Raw genomic sequence first — 16,425 nt, 5'->3', positions numbered from 1 at the left:
GGGTTTGAGGGGGATGCCCCGGTTTGGGGGGGGAATGCTCAGGTTTGGAGGGGGTGCCTGGGTTTGGGGGGGTGCTCTAGTTTGGAGAGGGATGCCTGGATTTGAAGGGGGATGCTTGGGTTTGGAGGGGGGTGCCTGGGTTTTGGGGGGGGGGATGCTCGGGTTTGGAGGGGGGTGCCGGGTTTTGGGGGGATGCTTGGGTTTGGAGGGGGGTGCCCGGGTTTGGAGGGGGTGCCTGGGTTTGGAGTGGGGCACCCAGGTTTGGGGGGATGCCTGGGTTTGGAAGGGGGCGCCCATGTTTGGAGGGGGGGCCCGGATTTGGGGGGGGATGCTCGGGTTTGGGGGAGGATGCTCGGGTTTGGACAGGGGTGCCCAGGTTTGGAGCGGGGCACCCAGGTTGGGGGGGGATGCCTGGGTTTGGAGGGTGTACCCTAGTTTGGAGGGGGGCCCCAGGACCTCTCCTCCCTGCCCGGCAGCTGCCAGCACTGAAATTCAGCATCGCCTGGCCCTTCGTCGTTGGCGTTTGGGGTTTCTTCAGATCCCCATCCCGCTCTCTGCGGGATGCTCCCCGGTGGCAGTAACCATTCCCCTCTCACACCACAGGATTGATTTTTTCCCAGAATGAACCCCCAACTAGTAACGTGTCTTTTAATCAAAATTATTAACCAGTGGCTGTTGAAAGAGAAGTTCGTGAGGCAGTCCTTTGGGGAAAGTAAACACATGGCTACTCATGCTTTACTCATGCACGTAACCATAAGGCCCCTGGGGGAAAGAAATACATCTGCGTGGATGGATACACAGAGAAATAGGGAGATACCCAGGTAGCCAGAAACACACAGATATGTACACAGCTATGCATGCATATGGAGACACGTACTTCTACAAGCTACTTTTTTCTCTTCCCTTGCAAAGCCACATGTGAGCTTGTCCGCAAATGACTAAGTTAACGAAGCAGTGATTTTTATTTTGCATGCTATGCAATTCCAGCTGTTTTACTGTACTGGGGGATGAGTGCAATTTCCTTTGAAATCACACCCCTGTTGCTCACAGAAAGATATAGGGAGTGGGAGAAGCCAAATTTCTGTACTGATTTTTCCCAGGGATCCAGTAAAATCCACGAAAAGTCAAAGACTCATGTGGTTCAAGTCAGCAATGTGCAAGTAAAATGTGTTCTTGCTATTCTCATGAGCTCTTAAACCAGAAAATCTGCAGCCCTCTTTAATATCCCCACCTCTATCAGGCTGCAGGTCAGGTCCTTGGTGTTTCTAAGTGATTTTGGGAATTCTGGCAGTGGTTACTAAACAACCGACCCTTGCTGAGACCAGGCTGCACGTAGGGTTTATGTGGTAGTGATAAATACTTGGTGAGAACCAAGGGTACCTGCTGCTAAAGCCCCAGCTTTGGTAACTTTATTCGTGGTGATGCTGGTTTTGTCGGGTTTGACTACAAAGAGAAAAATTTTGATGGGGGATGGATGACCTGCCAGAACTGTTTGCCTCCAAAGCAGTTTAGCTAGACAACAAAGAAAATGAAATTATAAGGGTAAGTCAAAAAATATTCACATGAAATTATTACAAGATCCAGGGAACACAGTAACATCACTGGTGGCTTACTTTAGAGCTTTCTGCATTCCTACATGAGCTTCCAAAAACACAATCTGTAGAAACTATGCCACTACATTGATTTTAACTAGTGACTTTTCCAAAATGATGTGCAATTAGAGCTTACTGCAATACCACTTCAGGCTCTATTTTCATGCACAGTCATTGCTATTAAGTGAGAGGTCTGGAGGTGGGTAGTTGGTTTCCGTGTTGAAAATTATTTTGGTGCCTGAGCTTGATGGGAACAAATACCCACTGTTGGCTCTAAGCATATCTGAGCAAAGATAGATGAGTGCTAGCCCTCCCCAGGCCCTTTGGTGTTTGCCTCCTTCTCTCCTGCAGTGTCCTGAGGAAGGGAAGGGAAAGGAAGGAGAGGGGCTGACCCCTCAAACTCCCAAACCTCCCGGCTGGTCAGTGCACACAGCGAACCGAGCAGCCAGCAGCAAGGAGGTTGCACGTTCTGGATGCTGGGCATCCACCGGGAAATGCACAGTTCGAAAGCACAAAGTGTTTTTACCTCCCCGAGTGATCCCAATGAGATCTCAGTTTTCACACTGTGCTTCCTGAACGGGACAAAATCCTCTCAGTTTTCACACTGTGCTTCCTGAACGGGACAAAATCCTTCAGTACTTTGCCTGGCTATCAGTATAATCTTGTTAACTAGGATAAAGCTGCAGGAACCGCTGCTTCACTGCATGAGTTGCCATCCCTGTGGCAGCAGGGACATCTGTGATACCGATGAGCAAACTAGAAGATCACTTCTTTACACTCCAGATACCTGAACGAGGCCCCCGACCCCGTAAACATTTAACCACAAGAATAACTTTACTCTGGAGAGTCATTCTGTAGATGCAGGGCTTTTCATCTGAATCAAGTTACCTATACACATGGCGTTGGTGGGACTAATCCTCTGGTAAGATCCAGTAAAAACTATAGCCAAGAACCTTTGGAAATAGTAGGTATCTGGGGAAGGTGAGAGCTAGCAAAGATGTGAGGTGACCTTACCGAGACAGAACGTATGGTATCACATGTGCGTTGCTACACTGATATTTTTCTACTTTGAGCTTTGATGGGGCTTCCTCAAGCAGATCGTCACTGGAAGATGCCATGGGGAACCTCTGAGAGAGAAATCAACCTGAGCACAGAAGACAGTCAGTCACCTAAACTCCAAAAGAAAGATTAACCTAAATACATCGCTACCGTGGTAGCTATGGGACAACAGATGCCTGGTTACAAAACCAGAACGCCAGTAACTCAAGTGACAGCAGCTTTCTTCTCCAGCCTTTTAGGGTGTGATCTCTGCACAGCCCTTGTGCCGTCCTTTAGATGTGTTGAGCATCTAGCACAGCCAGCTTGCACCAGAGAACCATGGGGAGCTACTGAGAGACGCCAAATATATTCATGGTATTGAGTGACCAGGGACAGTTTTAATCTGGGAAACTTCCCGGGATCCCAAAAGCCATGCAATGGCTTCCAAAACTTCCCCCACCCTCCGCCTCAGCACCCTCACCTGCCTTAAATACAGGTGATCTCCTCAAGACATTTCAAATCTGGCTTAGTTCAGAAAAGTCTGCCCCTGCCTTGCCCAGGCAATACCAGTAAAGAAATGGGGGACTGGAAGGAGCTCCACAAACCCTCCTGCCACACTAAGCAGATCTCTGCCCAGTGTGGGACTGGAGCTGGGGATGGCCAGGAGAGGCAGGATGCGACCAGACCACGTCCATCACTTCGTCTTTCAGCAGACCGATTTTCTGCTCGCACAGCATCTCCCAGAGCCCCTTGGAGAGCACCTCCCATCCCGAAATCAGAGTGTTCCCAGCACCTGGGTTATTTTCCTCCTTCCCCACAGCCTTTTTCTGCTGCAGCCCCCATGCAGGAGAAACTCTGTGTCCACGGACAGTCCCTAGGACTGGTCTGTGCGAGGGGGGTCACGAAGACTCGCCTTGGCCAAACAGGGCCAGCAAGCTTTTGTTTATCCATCTGCTTCTCCGGTCACCAAAAGCTCATTAAAAACAAGACACAAAGAAGCAGCGGAGGAACTGGACAACCCCCCCTCCCCTCTCCTCCCCGACCTGTCACGACTCGGCGGCCGTAGGAGCAGCCAGGCCGCCTTTTGTTTGCTTAATTATTCAAACAACAACCTGGGGGGAGATAAGGGCTGGCTCTGGGAATGTTGATTACGTGCTTCCTCGCTCACGCAGCGCAGTAAGTTCGCAAGCGGTCAGCGTCCCATGTGGGATGCATCTGGGGTGCGGCCACCAGCAGCCAGACCAGCTAGCGGTCCCACCTCTGTGCCACATCTGGGGCCGCGAGAACCTCAGCATCTCAGGCAAGGGTGGGAGCTCCCTTCAGCTCCGTCCTCGCAACAACCACTGGAGCCACGCAGTATGGCCTTAACGCGGCTTTTGTCAGCTGTGCTTCACTGGTACGCTGATAAACCTTGCTAAGGCAGGTGTGGACGCACATTCAAGATGCCACTACAAGCAGAAAATGTGAAGGAACTCATTCAGTATTGAATTTTGTTGTGAATGCCATCACTTTTCATATAAACCACATGCAAAAGAAGAAATGACCTCACGTTGCATCACGGGAGGGTTAGATTGGATATTAGGAATAATTTCTGTACTGGAAGAGTGGTCAGGCATTGGAACAGGCTGCCCAGGGAGGTGGTGGAGTCCTCATCCCTAGAGGGGTTCAAAAACCGTGTGGATGTGGCACTTCAGGACATGGTTTAGCAGGCATGGGGGTGTTGGGTTGACGGTTGGACTTCATGATCTCAGAGGTCTTTTCCAACATTAATGATTCTATGAAAGCAAATAGCATCTTGATTTTTAATCTATGAACAGCTTCACGGGAGCCTGCACAAGTACACCTTTCAGGTTCTACGATTTTATGATTCTATGAAATACATTTACAATGACACATGCACCACGTGCAAGCTGCAGAAAATCAGTTGGTTTGCAAGTGGCATTGCAAAGGACAAAATCTATCCTTCCAGATAGAAATAAAATAGTAACTGCCCCAGATGAGAAGAGGCATGGAAGTAGAAATGAGAAAGTGTAAAACCATTCGTTCTCAGAGTTGCCCAAAGGTAGAGATTTGAATGATCCTTTAGCCTGTTTTCAGAGTACGCCATAAATGTTGACACCTCTGCTGGATGCTGACGGTAACAGAACTGGAGGAGCAAGTTCATTGCTGTCAAGGCCCAGACTCGTCTAACTTGGATAGGTCTCTCCACTCCTGGCCACCTAACTATGGTTGGAGGCACGTGGAATTTTAGGGACATATCTTTGAAAAATTAAATTTCTTTCACTGTTTATTTTCTTGTCATGTCCTAAAACTCTGTATAGCTGTTCATGCCAGGACTACAGGGTCCTACGCACCCTTCAATCAAGGCTGTTCACTTTTTTTCCCCTCCAAGCTGGTTTTCCCCATCAAATCCTTTGTGGGGCAAAGGCTTTGTGGGGAAGAGACAAACGCCTTTTTTTGCTTATGTGGAAATATCTCTCCCGCTTGGAAATATCTCTCCCGCTTGCAGCAGGAAGCAGCTCCGAAGCATCCCTTTCTGAGCAGGAAGCAGAGGTAATTCAGCATCTGGAGCCCTGGACGCATGGTCAGGCTAGTGGATGGGCAGCTGGTGACAGGGACAAGCTACAGATTCTTAGACAGAAGTAAGTGACGTGTGGTATTTTTTCCTTTCTTTTTTTTCTTTTTTTCTTTTCTTTTTTTCTTTTCTTTTTTGTCTTTTTGTCCTTTTTCCCTTTTTCTAAAGGAGCCTTAAAGCTGACAGGTCTGTGAAAAAAGTCTCAAAGACAAAACTGCTGGAGAAGAATAAAAACTTTTTTTTTTTCCAGTAGCCCACTGGTGCAGCATGCTCTCACTGCATCCCTTCCTGGGAAGAGATTTGCATTTCACAAGAGTACCCTCACCTCCATGGAATGGAGAGCAGCATCCTCTGCTGTTTTGTCCACACAGCTGAGTTTTTATGCCAATTCCCTTAATATTCACTGAAGGAGCAGGAAAGCAAGCATGATACTATTCACACAGAGCGTCCTGGAGGAGATACCTGGATTCTGGCCCTCGTGCCTGCAAATATTGAAGGATTTTGTTTGATGTGGAGCAGCTCCATCAGGAAACCTGAAATGCCCATCTGCTGTAGCATGGTGCCTGAGACTTTCTACTGACATGAAGCCAGGCCGCCCACAGATGAATTTCCACAGTGGTGGAAGTCCAACTGCTTGGGAAAGAGCCTGCCAAAAATATATGTTATTGGTTTGTTATGAAATAAAGAAGAATTATGAATGTATCTGACAGGGAGACAGGCTATCCAGCATATTCTTACAAGTCATTGCACTAGAAGTAGAAGCAATGAACCCCAGCTCCCAGGGGGTTTGTCCCTCCCATATCACAACAGGAACGATCTCCAACTAAAGGTTTTTGGGTTGTCTGCAGCACCTTTCTGCCATGGAGGTGCCTCGATGTCTGCTAAGGATTTTATCATGTTGAAGCTTTTCGCTGGTGAGGGCTCTAATGAGATATTTTTCCTACATCCTACCGCTTAAGAGGAAATATATATGGACTTAATATCTTAGAGATATTTGGCCACTGTCACGTTTGCTTGAAAATGGCAAAGGGTTAAAAAATTATGAGTCAAGTAGATAGAAAAAATAAAGAGAGAGACATAAATCATGATTAGGTAAGTCTTATTTCCCTAGGAAAACAGCTTAAAATTTACAGGTCACATAAACTGGAAAAAACTGCCAGCACTTCGTAGGACAGGATTAGAAATTGAAACTGGAGGCAACTCAGAGGAGAGAAAAGTGCTGTCAGGAATCATGAAAACCCAGCCTACGAGGAAAAACTGAAAGATTCAAGACTGTTCAGTGTAGAAGAAGAGGAGATCAGACAGACGGGTGTGATAACAGCCTGCAAGTGGGGAAAGGCTGGAGGTCCCTGATCAATTATCCTCATAGCCACCAAGGGTAAAGAGGAAATAATCAGTCTAATTTTCTGGACAGCAGATTTGGCTCAGATAATGTGGAAGATTTTCTGACTTTCAGGGCAGTTAAGCACTGAATAAGGTTGTCTGGGGAGTCTGGGACTGGCATGAGTTGAGTTGTGTAAAAGACTGGGTCTGACAGACCTCCATCAGGGGTGAAATTTAATTCTGGTTTACAATAGAAGTAGGCATTAGATAGTCTTCTCAGGTTTATTCAAGTCCCACCTATTCATGATTGATGGGAATACAATTTGTGGTTTCCTGTTCTTTAATAAAACAGGCCAAAAATGAAGCACTTCTTTATTGGGTCGACTGTAACATTTCATCCAGCCTACAACAACATTTCAGTATTTCTTTTCAGCTGGGAGAACTAATACGATCAGTCTGAGCTGACACCTCTGCTACTTCTTTCTTTGGAAGGTATCTTGGAGTGAGTCAATTTGTTGTCATTTTTTTGTGCTCAGCAACAAAACTGAAAAAAAACCCCACCCAGTCTCCAAACCCTTATTCACATAGCCCTGGTTCCAGCTAGGAACTCCCGAGAGACACCTCAGGGCACAAGTTGATGGGGACGTCTGAAACGTGTCGATAGTTGTCAAAGTACCAGCAGCGCTTTGTAGTGATGGTTCGAAATGATGCCAGACCAGTGCCAACGGCAGTTTACAGTGCGTGTGTCATTAGTCTATGACTTCTTTCTCAGCTAACGCTTGCCAGTCCGTTCAAACAGCATTTGGGGAAATGTCCAAACTGGTTCCTTTCAGGTAATTAACTTTCTTCGCAAATGTTTTCACACCCAGGAGAACTGGATGGCAATGGAATAGTCTTGTGGGACAGAACGTAGGGTACCCACAATGTAGGGACTTCAGAACATAACAAAACATAAGATCCAGAAAAGGGCACAGCAAGGGCTGCTACAGACACAGGTGGGATCTCCATCACTTGTCCATTCTTATAGAATCATAGAATCACAGAATCATTAAGGTTGGAAGAGACTCTAAGATCATGAAGTCCAACCATCAACCCAACACCCCCATGCCTGCTAAACCATATCCTGAAGTGCAACATCTACACAGTCTTTGAACCCCGCCAGGGATAGGGACTCCACCACTGCCCTGGGCAGCCTGTTCCAATGCCTGACCACTCTTTCAGTAATGAAATTTTTCCTAATATCCAGTCTAACCTCCCATGATGCAACTTGAGGCCATTTCCTCTCGTCCTATCGCTGGATACTTCGGAGAAGAGACAGACACCCACCTCACTACACCCTCCTTTCAGGTAGTTGTTGAGAGCGATAAGGTCTCCCCTCAGTCTCCTCTTCTCCAGACTGAACAACCCCACTTCCCTCAGTTGCTCCTCATAAGACTTGTTCTCTAGACCCTTAAGACTTATTCTGTAGACCCTTCTCCTAAAGACTTTTTGGACTACCAGCACACCTGGCTCTCACAGTCCTTCTGAAGAACTATTTTTATCTCAGCCCTGAGGAAGCCTAGTTTGAAGTTTGCTACAGTCAAAATTTATTTGCACAGCTGATACCTTAAAAGTGATGAATCACTTTGAAGTTGTAATACACAACATGATTTTAACATGATTTTTAATCCCAAAGCCTTTTTCTTAGAAAGTATAAAAGCCATCACAACTAATTATTTTCTTGTTAACCGTTTTTCCTTGTTTTACTTCATACATGCTTTTATGAGATATTGGCCACCATTTGTCCCACAGAAAAGAACTGTTCCACTAGTGGCAAGTTCAGCTTCTGTTCAGAATCCCCTTCCAGCACAGAAATTAATCAGGTTTGAAAAGGAACAAGGAGAATGTTTCAATTTAGAGGGATGCAAATCCCCTTTCTACAACCTGGGAAAGCAAACTACTTCAGTTCTTGCAACCAAAGTCTTCGCCCCAAAAAACCAGAAACCCTAACCCAAACCTCTGTTTTCTACCTATTTTGCCTTTATGAACAAGTTAACAGATTGATTGCACTTTTTCTTTTCTAACATCTGACTGTTACCTCACACCTCTCACCCATGCAGAAACATCATCACGAATATTATGCCACCTCCTCACTCTTTTCTGCTTGGGCTGTAGCTAAACGAATCCTCTGATCATTTAGTCGCTGCTGTGCGGCGGTGTGGCTCCAAGAAGAAAAGCATCAACAGGAAAGGAAAGGAAGTGACCAGACACTCGCTCTATTCCCCGACGGGTTTATCTCATCCGCCAGCCAACTAAAGGTTAAAAAATACATTGCACTTTGTTTTCTGGAGGGGGACGCCCGAACAAGCCATGCACAAAATCCGTAGAATTGTCATTAAAGCCAAGAGGAAATATTAGACCATGTAGTCTGACCTTTGAAAACCGCAGGCAATACAGGGAGCCCTCTGGGACACCATTCGTCATTATTTAAGTGGGAATTCTGCTAGAAGAGAAAAGGAGTATTTACTAGCAGCCTCAGCCTGACTGAAGTTAGAGCCAGACAGTGAAGAGGTTGTGAAGGGCTCAGAGCCTGCACGTTATCCAGGAGGATTTTAGGATCATAAATAATAGCAGCCTCAGCGCTGTGTTGAGGTTATTCTAGAAAGACAAACATAACTCTACGCTCACATATATGATATATACATAAACATGCATGTATATATAATATACATATATATCTGCACTTTGTGGGAGGTCAGGAATATTTCTGGAATTCTGCTAGCACAGCATTCATTAACTACGCAGTAAACACAGCTGATAAGCATTCTGAAATTGTTTCATTTCACTGAATTGCTGATTCAGCATTTGCAATAAATGCATTACTGTCCCCGCACTTTCGGCTGTGGGAGTAAGCAAGGTGACCCTTCCCTGTACCAGTAGTAGGAAGCAGTGAGGATGCTCCTCTCCTCCTGCTTGGACTCACAGGGAGCTGATGAAAGCCAAGGAAGCTCTAAGCAAAGCCCAGACCCTTGGGAGGGGCTGGAGGGTTTCCTAGAGACCCATCCTGCAGCCACGGGAGCAGCCTGGGAGAGGTCCCAGCTCTGTTCCTTCCCATCCTCGGCATCACATTTTCCAGGCGAGCCCTGGATACAAAACACCGCAGACCAGGAAAAGTGATGCAGAGGAGGCCACGTGGTGGAACGCGGCCAGGCTGGCCTCTGGGGTGCTGCAGTCTCTGCAGACGCTGTGCTTCAGCCGTAGCTCTTCAAGCTGGGACCAGCAGAGTAGCACCGGGCAATGGAGAAGAGGTGAGGCGGGGAATTGGGAGTCCAAGAATGACACTCAGATGCAGAGGGTGAAAGCTACATGGATGCAAAAGGAGACAGGGATGCCAAATCTCCAGGCTTAAACTAGTAGGAAGGACTTTCTCCTGAAGGCACAGCTATCGCTACTCAGAAATGAGTGGTACAAGCAACTGGTCAGGGTGAAAACCTTGTAGGAATCTCGTGGACCTCACATGATCTGGTTTTGGACTTTTGTCCATAAAATGCCACAGGATGAGAGTCAGCAGGAGTTCTCCATAAGCCTCAGATTAGACCCTTTATTGCAGGAAATATTGTGCCAGCATGGAAGCGTTGGCACCACACTCCCTCTTATTCTTTGGCATCTGCTGCCTGGCTTGTGCCAAGAAAAAGGCAACTGAGCAGTTCAGGGAAGGAAGACATTGAGCTCAGGGTCACTGCTACCTGCCAGCCAGACTTATTTTCTTTAAGATGACTTAGAAGTACAGGAATATTTGTCTTATAAAGGGTGAGAATCTAAGCATAGAACTGCCATTTCTAAATTCTTAAAAATCACAATAATTTTTTTTTAACTCAGAAAATGTAGAACCTGGAGTCAGTGAAGAACAAATCTTCCTAACATCCACAGATATATGAACATTCAGTACACTGAATAATCCTCTCTGTCTTCTCATTCCTTTCCCTCTGACTCATCCATAATGCCATTTACTTTATCCACCCAATTTAACTCCGGATTTGCTACCTTCTTGTCATCATTTCAGTCACTAGGTATATTTTTCTTCTGAACCTGTGAAAATATTCTGATTGAACTGGTGCAAAAATATTTCAGGCAAACCCAAGCTACGGATGTCAAAATATGCTAAGGGAGTAACAAGCCTACCGATATATAAAAACATTACCCAGTTATTAAAGGAAGCAAGTGGGAAAATATAAGTATATGGTTTCTAACTAGTAGGGGGCAAAAAATGACAGGTCCTGATTAAAAGCTCTTAAAGGACTTTGCATTCTGCTTCCCTTCCTTTACCCATTTGACCCACCAAGCATGGCCCCAGCCAGCCAGGCGAGCAGAGATAAGCAGGGAGCTTTACCATGCTGGCCTGGTGCTGTCAGCGAAAGCCACTTTCTGTCGCCTCCAGCCTTCCTCTTGGATGTGCATGTCATCAGGAAAACGGAGTCCGGCCTCGCTACTTTCTCTTCCGCTCCTTTAACTCCACATGTTTCCTGACCCTTGGCTGCTCTGCTGAGAGGGCTTGCCACCTGCACGCCAGCTCTGCTAGCACAACCACGTCCTGCACCGTCCCCGGGTCCGGGGTTCGTTGTTTGCATTGCTCCGTGTGATAGCTGTGCGAAAGGAATTCGTTCTGGTTCAAAACCATCCTCGGGATTGGAAAACAAGGCGGTCTTTCCACCGCAATGTGCTTCTGTCCTCTGCTTTCAAGGGACATGCTGCCGTGAGTGACAGAAAAAAACCAAAAAAAAAGTCATTTGCACTTCATTCTATATTCCAAATCACATTTTCTTTTCCCATTTTTTTTCCCTGGTAAGTTTTCCAGGATAAGCATCTCTCTTATGAGTTGATACTTCTGAGAAAGCAGAAAAGAATAGCCACAGCTGGAGGGTGAGCAGGAGCCATCATCACAGAGGTAGCTCGACAGAGAAATAAATTCGCCTACAAAGGCAGATACAAGAAGAGAAATGTATCTATCCTCAGATGGTCAGGCTTGGAAGAAAAAAACCCTCTTCAGTCCCATTAAAGTTCAACATGATCTTTTCTTGCCTTGATTGATGGCTGCTCTCCTGGTGCTACAACAAACGAAATGAGTGTCCATTCGCTGCTGTTCGGGCTGCACCGTTGATGGTCGGTGGCATAGCACTGGAGATGGGTCCTCCCAGATGAGTCCCCAGTGCTGGGTTCCCCAAGAGGACACAAAAATCCAAGGAGTAGCACAATGGCCTCCAGCTGCACGGTGACTTTGGAAAGCCATAGGAGCACAGAACACATTAATGAGGGCTTTACCACAAAACGCACCTTTGTATAGAAGCTGTTACTAATTCCAGCCCCTCCAACCCTATCACCAAGGCACGAGGACTAGGACTGCGTCTCCCTCAACGCTGAGAACGTCTTTTGTATACTTGTGGCCACACATGGACAAAATGACTTTTATAAATGAAGCACCTGAACTCAGAAGGAACCCAAATTGAGCATCAAGAAGGTTTTCAAATCAGAGATCATTCTGTGTCTCCTTTGGGCCAGATGGGAACAAGGAACTTCTAAGCAAACCTCAGCGCTCTGACTGAGCAATCCTACTGCTCACAGCTGGATCTCTCCCCTTGGCAGGACTGGAAGCGGATTAATATGTGCTGACTTGGTGGCTCTTCCACACCCAGTTCAAACTGGGAAACAAACACACTAGCTCAACATCTTTGGAGGGATTTCCGTGCTTACAGAGATTTAGCCTGTTGTCCCAAGGGAACAAACTGTGCCATCACGGTTTTTTGTCCGTCTTTAAGTCCTACTGTCCTTATGAGTTTTTGAATTCATTGGCCAATTTCTGTTGAAGATGAAAGGGGGTTAGAAACAGCACAGATAGTTATGTTTGTGGAAACTGGCAGCTAGACTGAGAAGAAAGACTCAGTTCGCTGTCCCTCTAGTGAACAGGTAATCTCTTTGACAGCAGCCAGAGAGCAAAAGGCCATACACATATCAGCCTGCCAGCCAACGTGTTCCTAGCTCCAGAGTGGCCACACCACAAGTACAGGTACAGCTCCAGCCCCATGGGCATGGAAATAGGCAGGGGAGCTGGGGTGACACTGCAGGCACTGCTGAGAGGACAGCAGTCCATGGGAAACCAAGCTCTGCTGCTCAAAAACCCGATGTCTTCATGTGTCATTGTGTTCAGATGCACTTCAGGTGCCACATGCCAAAGCACCTTGGATTTATTTGTCGCACGTCATAGCCAAACGAAAGGCCAGTGCCTTCCAAAAAGAAACCACAGTGCGTCCAGAGGAACTATGCTTCTGTCAGTCCAGTTCCAACCTCCTTTTCACTGGTGTGGACTGGGAAACGCCACATGAACATCCTTCACTGGTTAATGTTAGTGTGTCTAAAATGCCACTTAAAATTAACCAACTCTGAGAGTGCCAAAAGACAGAGAAAAAATCCCCAGCATTTCTGATAAACTTATTCTGCTGTATATCCTTTTGACAGCAACCCAAATTCAGCAGCTCTCGAGTTCTCTGAAGTCAATAATGTGATGAAAGAAGAAATGCCAGCCAATTCTTCATCTGAAATACGATCTTCTCTTTGCAGCATCTAGAGTCCTCACACGGACACTTCCACCAACTAGTAAAAAGAATTTCGCCCTTGAGCTGGTGTCAGATCTATTTTCTTAAAAGCAATGGTCAGTGTTACATGTGAGAAAGGACCTATGCAAAGAAGGACACTGACTTTCGTCTATCACGAAGTGTTTGCACAGTCTGTACAAATCTGTTGCTTTTATAAAAAGAAGAACCAGAGCTTAAAACGTTGTGTTTGCAGGGTAGAATTCAGCTACAATTGGTTTGAATATGCGGTAAGGTTATTTCCATCCATGGAGTTAATCTAGATTTCTTCAAAACAAACAGGTTAGATTTCATATTTAACGGTTGGCTTTCATCAAGTACCTACCTGAAGTCATTACTTTTATCAATTGGAATTGAGAAACATTTAATCCCCCACTGTAAGTGTGGCAGGGCTTTGTATGCAGCAGGAGCAGAGATCATTTCCAGGTGAACATCAACACCCAGTGATAGACAGGTGAGTTTCTGACACAGGAAAATCCTTTTCTCAAGTTTTGGAGATGACATTTGGGACACTCTTAACCTGGAAGAGATTTATTCTGGGAGATGTGACGTGGCACAGCAGCACATCAAGCACACTTTACCCATCCCAGTGAGGGTTTTGTACATCATCCTCTTCCAGGGGTGGATGAAACAGCCCCTGTCTTTAGCCCAGTCTCTGCAATCATCTTTAGTTGCTGCCATACGGCACTCTGGAAACGCAGCCTTTAAGCCTCGGAGGAATTGTGATGGACTGCGTGAGGAAGAACTTTCATCTCAGTGTGAAATGCCAGGAAAGGCTTCACAAAATGAACTTTTATGAAGGCTGGAAGTCTCTGGGTTTGGTACGTTAACTTTAGTGTAGAAAAATGCTCTAGTCGTGAGAGAGGATGTTTTAGTGGGAAAATGACACAGTATCTGAACAGTTAGATGATCTTCTAAACACATTAGTGAGAAAAATACTTCATGAGCTCTCACCTTATTGATAAAAGTTTTATAGGCACAGAAAATTTTCCAGCTATGAAACACTTCTCAATATACCATTTGTCAATCAAGAGGTCATTTTCTCTAAGTATTTAGGTTTTTCATAGGTTCAGTTAGAGCCTGATAGTCATCACCCAATGTTAGCAACTACAGTTTTGAACTACCATTAACCAGAAAGGGCGCAAAACCCAAGCCACCCACTTCTTGGATGTGTGAGTTGAGCACGGTGTCATGTATAAAACAGGCTACCATGGGCAGCCTTTCCTAAAGTAAAGGCTCTGTGTTGTGGAAGTTCTTTTAAATCTTCAGATGGAGAGTCCACGTAAATCCTGTTTGAGGTGAAGAAGTCCTTTTTGTGCTCCTGGTCCTTTGATGCAGAAAGGATTTAACGAGCGGCTGTGTATTTATTTTACAATGCATTCAGCGTGTATACTTTTGAATGATAAGATGGTTTATCTGTAGTTTGCTTAATCTTTTCCTGTCATTCGTGGAGATTAAGCACCATTTTCACTGTAAACATTCCCTCTGCTCCCCTCATGATTCCCTAAGGATACACTGGTTCAGATATCCTTTCAAATAATGGACAGGCAAGGACTAATAAATATTTCACACATAAAAGGGATCCTGTAGCAAAAGGCTCTGATAGCCCCCTGAATTATGGGGGATATTTCCATTTGATTTTCACTTCTTCAATACCTTCTTAAAACTCGGAGCCAAACATGGATTTCCAGTGAAAGTGGCAAGCACGCCCAGACCAAGATAAAATAAAATGATGGAAAATAAACTGCCTGGAAGCAGAGCCCTTCTTCTGTACGCAGAGTTCCACCCCTTCCCGCTTCCTACAGTGCATTCTAGAGAAGGGGCTGCTCAATATCCCAGCTCCACAGAGATTATAATACACCTCTCCATTATCATCTAAAGCAGGCTGTGCTTTCAAGACTAAAGATTAAGTAAGGGGAAAGCGAAAACATAATTTATGGTGAAATTTCTGAACTTATCAACTCTGAGTAAAAGTAAAGAAAGAAAAATCCAGGAAGACTCATATAATTTTCCTTCAGCTGGATTTTCATTAAGAGTTGCCGTTCTATTTGTAGTCATCAGAGAGCAATGAATTAGTATGGCATAACGTAATTTAAAGTGTCTCAAGGGTCCGAAGTGGAGCTAGACTTACAGCAAATATCAGGCTCTGCACAGACAACCCAGCACCCTGAACAACTGTACCGGCTAAATTTTGTGAACCAGTTACACGCATTTGGGGCTCGATTCTTTCGATGGTGGAACAAGCTGAAATCTTGCCTTTGATTTCAACGGTTCTATACATCCCTAATGCTCAGTCCAGGCAGAAACTATGCACAAAGCTTTGGTATTTTTTTCCCACATTTTGGAGTTATTCCTTCCTTCATTTTGTCTACTGCCCAAGTACTCACTATCTGAGGAAAAAAACATTTGAGGAATATATCTATATATATATCTGTATATATCTAAACATTTATCTAATTCCTTTTCAACAAGTTTCTTTCAGTACCTGTATTTTGGGGAAATCAGTCCACAGAGATCCAAAATGTTCTGCACAGTCTCTGGTTTTACAAGAAATGTGACTGTGCCTGTTTCATGAAAAGACTATAAGCTGCAGCAGCTTGCAGGGCAAGAGCCTTTGGAAAAGGAGAAGACTGAGCAGATAGGGACCTGGACACCTCAATCCACCATGTCTCACCAGGTACGTGTCCTGCTCCTGAGGCCAGAGACCTTCCAGCCATAGGACAGTCACATCCAGATAAACACATCTAGAGGAAGATGAAGCATCACCAAACACAGAAGATGTTTTGGTGCTTCCCCTTCCACTTTCTCACATGTTGCCAATACCAGGCTACGCTCACCATTAGCTAACAAAAAAACACTCAACGATCAGTCGGTGCCAACACGGGCAAGAGACCTCTGCGTTCACTCAGAGGTGTGCTGTCGATGCTGTGGCTTGGTCCCTCGTCTTTCTTGTGAGCCATAAGTGCCACTGTGCTCCCTGCCATCGAAAGGGAACTGCAAGTGAACACAAACTAATGTCTTTTGGCAGCTAAACAGGTTTTTGACCACATAGCTGTGGCAAACAGCCGACTCTGCTAGATGGTCAGCTTTCAAAATCTTGTGCTTGTATCACTCACCATGACATTCACGTGCTGACACCGATGGAACAACATTAGTTTAGGATTTTAGTTTTACCAGTATTGTTTTTCTCCACTAGACACAGCAGCTCTTACGTGCGCTACCCACAAACAGCAGCAGGTTCAGGCCCTGATGTTGTGGCTTCACAAGCCGGGTG

This window comes from Opisthocomus hoazin, chromosome 5, assembly GCF_030867145.1.
Source record: "Opisthocomus hoazin isolate bOpiHoa1 chromosome 5, bOpiHoa1.hap1, whole genome shotgun sequence".
In the NCBI taxonomy this organism is placed as follows: domain Eukaryota; kingdom Metazoa; phylum Chordata; class Aves; order Opisthocomiformes; family Opisthocomidae; genus Opisthocomus; species Opisthocomus hoazin.
The sequence above is the reverse complement of the archived record's forward strand: the minus strand, read 5'-3'. Positions refer to the sequence as shown.